The sequence below is a fragment of the Danaus plexippus genome, chromosome 31, assembly GCF_018135715.1.
Source record: "Danaus plexippus chromosome 31, MEX_DaPlex, whole genome shotgun sequence".
Classification (NCBI taxonomy): domain Eukaryota; kingdom Metazoa; phylum Arthropoda; class Insecta; order Lepidoptera; family Nymphalidae; genus Danaus; species Danaus plexippus.
Genome location: NC_083558.1, coordinates 2,038,807 through 2,047,500, shown reverse-complemented (window position 1 = coordinate 2,047,500; position 8,694 = coordinate 2,038,807). Strand labels below are relative to the sequence as shown.

The 8,694-nt window shown below is 33.1% G+C and overlaps 1 protein-coding gene across 3 annotated transcripts in view; it reads right to left on the bottom strand.

Moving 5' to 3' along the window:
* The window catches only part of LOC116778361 (segmentation protein cap'n'collar-like), a 60,880-nt gene extending 52,349 nt beyond the window's left edge, over window positions 1-8,531 (bottom strand). For all 3 annotated transcript variants that reach the window (XM_061525939.1, XM_061525940.1, XM_061525941.1), the window contains exon 1: window positions 8,309-8,531. The gene's annotated coding sequence lies outside the window, so the exon portion shown is untranslated. The remainder of the gene's footprint in view (window positions 1-8,308) is intronic.
* Window positions 8,532-8,694: the final 163 nt, after the last annotated feature.

Below are 8,694 nucleotides of genomic sequence, written 5' to 3'. Positions count from 1 at the left end.
AGATCTCGGCAACCGGATGTATGATCGATCAATAGCGGATTTAGGTTCGACGGCGCCCTAGGAAAATGACGACTTGGCGCCCTTTATAGTCCGTAACAGTATATATATATAATTTTAAATGAAACATATAAACCAAAATCTAATTTTGTAAATAGATGATATGCCAGCATTAAAAAAAATCTTTTTGTTAGATATTTTGGATTTTAGTACTTTCCTAAAAAAATATTTTAATGTTTAGATCGCAAAAAAAAAAATAACCTTACAATTTGGTCTTGCCGCTTCCAGAAATCCCAATCGATTTTTAATTTTAGCCATCTTAAAAATTTTCACGCTCTCAAAATTTGGCGCACTAGGCCCGGGGCTCACGGGCCGAAGCCTAAATCCGCTACTGCGATCGGGACGAGGTTTTTATGTTCGTTAGACCAGTCATCCGGATGGTGTTTATAAAAAAAAGAGCTCAGACCATCAATTTCATGGTTAGCTCCGGAAAACTAGTGACTTTAACTTTGACTAAACCCATGTCCAAAGTGCTGAGGTCGCTTTACTCAACTTGCACCTAAAGCTTTTTTCTGAACGAAACGAGAAAAACAGTACGAAGGCTCATCTCCTAGTTAATAACATAAATAAATGTTAAAACAAAAAAAATATCGTAATTTTTTTTAAGGTAGTTGAACAAAATTACATCTGAGCTGTCATGTAAATGTAATATTATAAGAATTTTAATAGGAATAATTTTTCCCTAGAATTTTTTGAATATTTTCGTCAATTTATCTAGATTTGACGGAGCTCTAAATTTCGTCTAGTTATTTAACAGCCCCCAATTGTTTGCTTCAATTTTCAATCGTCACTGCATACGACGCGTTTCCCGTCTCACTCAATAATCGACGTTAATGCTATAATTGAGATGACTTATGAATGACAAACTCTTAAAGCTCTGTTTCTTGTTGGACGATCCAAACTTGTGTTAAGCGCACAGAAAGAAAACGTAAAAATTAACAATTATTCATGGTTTACATTACATATTTTTAATTTATTATATAGCATATAAACAATAAGATAGTTTTAGAGTTAAACCGCATACTCCTGCAAGGGCATTTGTTTTAGTTAGTCTGCCTTCAAAAGAATGACCCTCATTGTAGTGTTGCTCTCAGTAACAGGAATTTAAAAAAGGAAAATAAGGAAAAAGGTAATACTTCCTTATTACCTTTTTTTTGGCCTTTTCTACCCCGCAAAAAAAAAAACAAGCGTCATTCACACCGAACTCAATAAGGTCCCTTATTTTGGGTAAAAATTCTGATTGTTTATTCGCAGATCGGCTTGAGAAATCGTGTATTGTCTGTACGTAATCTTCTTAGTTTTGCCAAAAACCTTCCAAGTTCGAACATCATTACGAGAAAATCATTTGGTATAATCATAAAGTCAATTTATACATGTAGAGACGGGAATAGATAAGTTTGGACTATTGTCGGCAGAGGCACGGGACTAAAAAAAAAGGAAACAGGACTAAACAAAAAAGGCACAGGACTAAAAAAGGATCGATAACGCACGAAAAGTTTTAAAGAAAAAAAAATTACGCCATTACTGTTGTACGAGACTACAGATAGAAACAAATTCGTGCCTCTCGGGACGTTCACAGATGTGGAAACTTAAAATATTCAATATAGATATGGTGTAACTTTGCTAGCTTTAGGTTATTATTTTAATTTTATTTACATTAATTGAATAAACTGAGTATTAGTAGAACAACTTTGTCCGCACGCGTGTAACACTGATGCTGTATACGAGAGAGAGTGGGAGACCAAACTGGACGGCGCCGTAACGCGTTACGTTACGATATCCCTAACGTTAGCGTTACGTAACGTTACGATACAATATCCCTCCCAGAAGCTACTACTTCACTAGCACTTTATGCTGCGGTCAATTAAGTATTGCTTGTATAACTAAGACTAGTATGAAATTAACTTATCTTCTTTCCTCTATATGGGCAACTGTGTAAGGCCAAAATGCAGTAATTTTTTATTTTCCTTTCATATAGTTTTCATAGCAATCTATATTTTCCTTAATATTCTAATTCCCACACAAAACCTATGAAGTAGAACCTAGAGGCTAAGTCATTTAGGTTGTTCCGACAATGTTCCTAAACCAGGAAAAAATTCCAGGCAAATAAGTGTTACAGTGTTCATATAAGTAAATTAAGTTTTTTAAAGCTATACTTGATTGATAAATATTGTTAAGACTGTGGTGGATGTTGTGGGAAATATTTGGAGGAAGAATTTTCTTGACTGGTCACTCATCAGGTCATGCTGGGTTTGTCACAACACTTGTGGCATATTATAAACCATTTCAGTCTTGCTTTCGCCACACATAACTCCCAAATATTCCTTTGTTCAGCAGAAAATTTATTTATAGAATAGGTCGCGTGTTAGAGTTTTAGAGTTTTAGATAATTTCTGGGGTCTTCAGGATCACAGTGTCTGCTGAGGTTTGTTTAGAGCTGGTGAGGAGCTCGGACAACGAAAACTGGCTATTTTGTGTCACAGAACTTATATTGAATTTAACCGTTGGCAAATCGTTTGAATGTCATGCTCTCCGAAGAATAGTTTTCTGTTCCACCATATAAATATATGAAAAAATCGTTAGCAGACTTCGACCAAAAGTGATTTGTCATTTGAGTCTCTTAGTTATTAAGCCAGCTAACTCCTGGTTTGTTGCCCCAGGATTCATATAAAAAGCAAAAAATATCTGCAATCGTCTAAAGATTTAAAGAACCATTTGTATTCAAGAATACAGGCGACTTTAAGGAGATAAATGACTCTACCAGTTTGCTCTCTTTGGCACTTTATTGTTTCATCATCATCATCATCATCATCATCAGCCTATAGCAGCCCACTGCTGAGCGAAGGCCTCTTCTCACATGGAGAAGGTTAGAGCATTAATCATTATTGTTAAATGAAGAGTAAATTAAAAAAAACTATGCCTTTTACCACACGGTTGATTCGTAAGGCTCATTTTTATGTATGTATATTTATATCTTGCAGCGATGTGTGCATGATAACGACTTGGGCACAAGTGTGGCATCTCCGAAGAACGGTCGTGAGACAATACAGACTCCACTCAAAATCAATGACAATAAAATTAACGTCTCTCCTCTTCTTCGAAAAACTAACGTTAATACCAAAAAAATATATTTTTAAGTCCAGAATACTCGGCGCTAATTCATTTCTGTGGTAACCTAGAATAACTAAATATATATAGTAAAACATCTTTTTATATTTGAACATTCACGTCACAGTATTTTTTTTTTTTGTAAATGGTTTTACGGCTCCGGGTACGAGCCTTTTCAGCCTAGACGAACAATGGTAATAATTGTAGCTGCCATTGTAATAAAAGTGCAACGCCATCTACCGGCGGATAGTTGAAACGTTATAAGGAAAATAATTTATGCTAATAAGGATTTCCTAGAACATTAAAAAAGTATCCGTTTCCTCAATGAATGACTTCCATACAATTGCATCTCTATATATAAATTTTAAATTGATTTTTTACTATTAATTACCTATATAGAGAAAAAAATTGTCATGGAAAATAAACAATCGTACATAGAGTGAGAGATTAATATTAAATTAAAAACAAGCGAAGACGCTGTGAACTACTAGTATCGTAACTTAATAAGCACATCTTTGCAAATTTTAACTACATACGGAGCGTTAAGAGTTTTTCATTCGTAAACCTTCACATAGTATTGGCGTGGGTTATTAAATGAGACGGTGAACGCTTCGTGTGTAGTGTAATGCAGACTTGTATTAAGCGTACGGGTCACTATCACGTGATAATCATTACGGACACTGAAGATATGAATTAAATATAAAAAAAAGGTCTGTCGGTGTATATACATATAAGATTATAAGTTACTCGACCAATGTTTGATAGCTTGGAACATAGATGGCGCTGTACACAAAAGAAACCTCAAAATAATGAGACTGGTGACAAATAAAGCGCATTTTATTAATTATTATTAAAAAAAAAATAAGTATATTTTTATCTTCGGTTAGTATTGTTTGGTTGTGTTACGCAACAATACGTAATATGTCACTGGCTCTTATTGATATATTTATAAAGATTATATTGGCTTGATAGAGTTATTTATAATCATGACAGATGTGATGTCCACGCGGCCGCGGTTCTTGACAGGAAAATTAGTTACTTAATATGTTTTGTAGTAAATTTTTAATTATTTTATTTGTATTGTTAGTATTGATAGTATTATCAGCTGGTGATGTTATTGATGATGGACGGAGATCTCTTCATCAGTCACTTCACATCACATTATGTACAGCTAGCAGGTGCGTATTATAGTTAAATCTTAACAGATTTGGTATATTGAAATCTTTATAGATTTGAAAGATTTTCAATGTAAGAATGTCATAAAAATCTTTACGGATTTTGATTGCGTTGTTTAATATTAAATTCATATATATTCTTATATGCATTACCTAATAACACTAAGTTCATAGAGATGCTGATGATTTTTTGCATATTTTTATGTCTGTCTGTTTGTACTGGATTATCTCGGAAACGTCTGTTCCAGAGTTGAATTTCATTGCCTCGTAGCTGACGTATAATAAGACATTTATTATATATATATATTATTTAGAACCAGTGAAAAGTAATCAATAAAGTAAGTAATATATTGATCTTTATTTATTTTTATATTATTCAGGTTTTTAAATAAATTTCTATAAATATGATAATATATATATGTATTACAAATCGATTAAATTCAGATAAATTGAGCATTAACTTAGAATATTGATATTCAGTAATTTTGAAGTTCGTAAATCTATTTTTACTTACTAAAAGTTTGATATATCAAACTGAGCAAGCTACGTTTTAAGTTTTCGGCTGCTTTGAAGTGAATGATAAAATAGAAAACTACACAGTTTTAGCATGTCAAACTTATAGTAAGCATACATATTTTTCTTTAAATTATCAATTCACCAATTTCATAATATACACTAGTAACGCGCTCGACTTTGTCCGTGTTTATTATATTCATACTATTTTCCGTACGAGAGAGCACGCGTGACTGAACACGCGGTGCTTATAGAGATAGTGGCATCTTAAAACTTTAATAACTCTATATCAGATGAAGACCGAAATTAATTTACTAATGTAATTACACAAAAGATAAAACATTTATAACATGTATGTATTTCCGTGATGATAAAATTCCTTTATCTCAACAACTACACATTAGTATAACTAACTATAATTTTTCACGTCTAACTACATACGGAGAGTTAACGTCTTTCATTCATAAATTATTTCACAAGTACACGTAGGCTTACGAGTGTGAAACATAAAACGATAACGTATTAGTTTGCTGTTACAAACTTATAGTATGGTGCCAGAGCTCAAATTTGATTGCTGGCTGCAGTCAATTAAACTGGGACATTAAACGCATTTCGAAAAGTTTTACTAAAATGTGTTTAACTATTTACAAATCCATATATATATTAGTATTACTGGATATTAAAATGTTCAATTTAAACCCTTAGTAATTTCTTTTACATATATCAATACATATTATAAAACAAAGTCCCTCGCCGCGTCTGTCTGTCTGTCTGTTCGCGATAAACGGAAAAACTACTGCACCGATTATCAAACAGCTATCAGCACTCGATAGCGTGATTCTCGAGGAAGGTTTTAGTATGTAATGTGTTAAGTTTTTGTATTTACTTGAGTGTACATTAACGATATTTGTCTAAGATGTCGGGAAAACATGAGCCGTCTGACAGCTTTTAACGAAAACGCTGCCTTAAGTCTTTGGGATATAACAAAATAATATATGGTGGAATTGTGTATCTTATATAGGTCTAAAGAAAATAGGTCCGCTGTGGCATATGTCTATACCTGAAGGATAACATACTATATACATTTTAAAACTTTTAAAAATTGTCATTCATGAAGCGTTTATTGGAAAGCTATTTACATAAATACGGTACTAAGTCTTATCTAAATAATTTACTTCGTTTTCAAGCCTACATCGGTATCTGTAAATTACTTTTTAAATCATTTAAATCGGGCGTACCATTTGAAAGTTATCATAATATAAGTTTAATACTCAACATTAAATAGGCTATTTTATATTTTTTGTAAGGAACCCGTGCGAAGCCGGGGCTGGTACCTAGTATATGTAGAACCTAATTTAAAGAACTCTAGGACGATCTTATAAAAACACGAACAAGTTGAATGACCCGTCTAAATAATAAAACGACGTCCAGCAAAACGGTTATTGCAAAGTATTACGAGGAAAATAATAAAATTATCCTATATTATTTGTAATATTGGTGGGGGATACCGGATCGGATTTAAGGACCAAGCTGAATCTGGTGATGAGATCACATTGCTTTCATCAGACAATACTACTACTTGGACCTGTCCAGGTCTACATCAGTTCATTATTGGAATGTGCGTCGAAGGCAGCCCTAGAAGGTTCGTTTCAAATTTGGTTGGAGAGAGGAGCTTGGACGGCGGAGGTGAGCGTTTAACGCGCGTTAGATAAGCCCTTAAACCTACACCTGGGTCGCAAGTCCCGGGAGCTGTTGAAGCTCCTCTCCCTGCCACGCGACGGACCCGACACCTGCCCGGGGATCCATTGAATGATGACAAGTTTCGTCTCTGCCTTATCTCTACACGAACCCGACGTTTCGGGTCCGTTACAGCAGCCGTGATCACGAACACGAGATGAAAGTCTGCTTTCCTCTGAACATGTCTCCTGTTTTAAAAGGGTTCCTAGCAGGCATCTCTGTTGTGAAATAATTTATGCTTTTAAATCACATTTTTTTTTATATCGTCACATTTTTTTGGAACATAAATAAATTTAAATAAAACTAATATTTTCGAATGTACTACGCGATTTTTTTTATATTTTAAACTACATACTGCAAAGTAATCTTGACGTCGGGAGTATGCCATTTTGAAGAAAAAAAAATTTCGTCCCTAATATTTTAGCGATTCGCCCACCACGCTGCTTGAATGAGTGGTGGGTTGTTTCGATTATCCCAATTGTTTTACACTTAAACCGTACACGAGTAATAATTTTCATAAAACACATTTCCGTAACCGGAATCGAACCTAGCAAACAATACAAAGCCCTGTAACCACTAAGCCTGTTACTTACTAAAAATAAGATAAATACATCTTTATCTATTGTTGACGAAAAGCCCAAGGCCTATTTATATAAAAATATGACTGAATTCACTATCGCAATCTCAAGGACTATTATCACTTCGATAACATTTCATGCCAAAATGACTCGACTGTGAAGAAGAATGGTTATGTTTTTAATATACCTTACGCCATGTTTTCGCTTTTGATGGCTTAAAGTTTAAACCTACAATGACATACGACAGTAGGTATACCTTGACTTGGACTAATTTGAGGTATACACACAGACGGACAGCGTATGTTACACCCAGTATATAATATATATATTATATATCATAGCTAGCTTAAATATAAATAATATCAAATTTTTAACGTAACATTTGTCGTTTAAACTGTCACATTGGAGTAAGACGAAAAAATCTTACTAAGGGCTAATATTTTATTTATCACCGAAGTTTATGTCGTGAGTCTTAGCGAATGGTTGTTTGTTACAATTGATAAGAACGACTTAGATATTAATTACTCCGTACCCGTAACACAAGTCTCAAAATACTATAAACGTAACGTTAACAGTTTTTCATTCATAAATAGTATCTAGTAGCGTAGGTTATTTAATGAGAAACGGGAAAAGCATCGTACATACACACGTATGTACGTACTAACAAAAAGTAGTGAAAATGTAAGTACGATAATTTTCGCGTCTGTGATAACTATGGAGGTAAAAAAATAAGTTGACAATTGTTAAGCATGAATATAATAAAATAGCAAATTTGAATAAATTTCTTTTATGTTAAGAGAGAAAATAATAATAAAAAGGTTTTGTCCGAAGCTGGATTGATATGATTTAGCGTCATGCAAAACCAGGGAGGAAAACTTAAAGTATATATATATATATATGTCTTGTCCGCTGATAATAACTTCATCTTAATCTTTTATTTCACCTCAATACATCAAGAATTATCTCACACCAAGACATTTAAACACACACACACACATATATATATATATATATATATTTTGTTTAACGCTAACTTGAATTGTACGAGTATATGAGATAATACACCAAAGCGTAAGGAAAAAAACTTTCAAACTATTGTCATTACAAATCATGCCACTTGGATATTTGTATTGGTACTTACAAATTAAATAATATTCAATCCAGACCACTATAACAGACACACGACGCTTTCAATATAACACACAAAAAAATATAATTATGTATATTTAAATATATATGTCACAATACAGAATCAAATTCAATATATCGTATGTATTTATAAAACAATCAATTCGAAACGTCAAACGGATGGCGCGCTTTGTACACAGATTATATTTAGAATTACAAACAACAGACTACTACGGCGTACAAACCAAGACTAAGGTCATTTTATTTAACAAAACACAATCTCGATGACGTACTACACTCGTGGAACGGAATGATAACTATGGGCGCTAATTATATATCTATATGAGCGTGGAATTATATAATAAAACATAAAATATATGTTTTTTTTTAATTTATTTA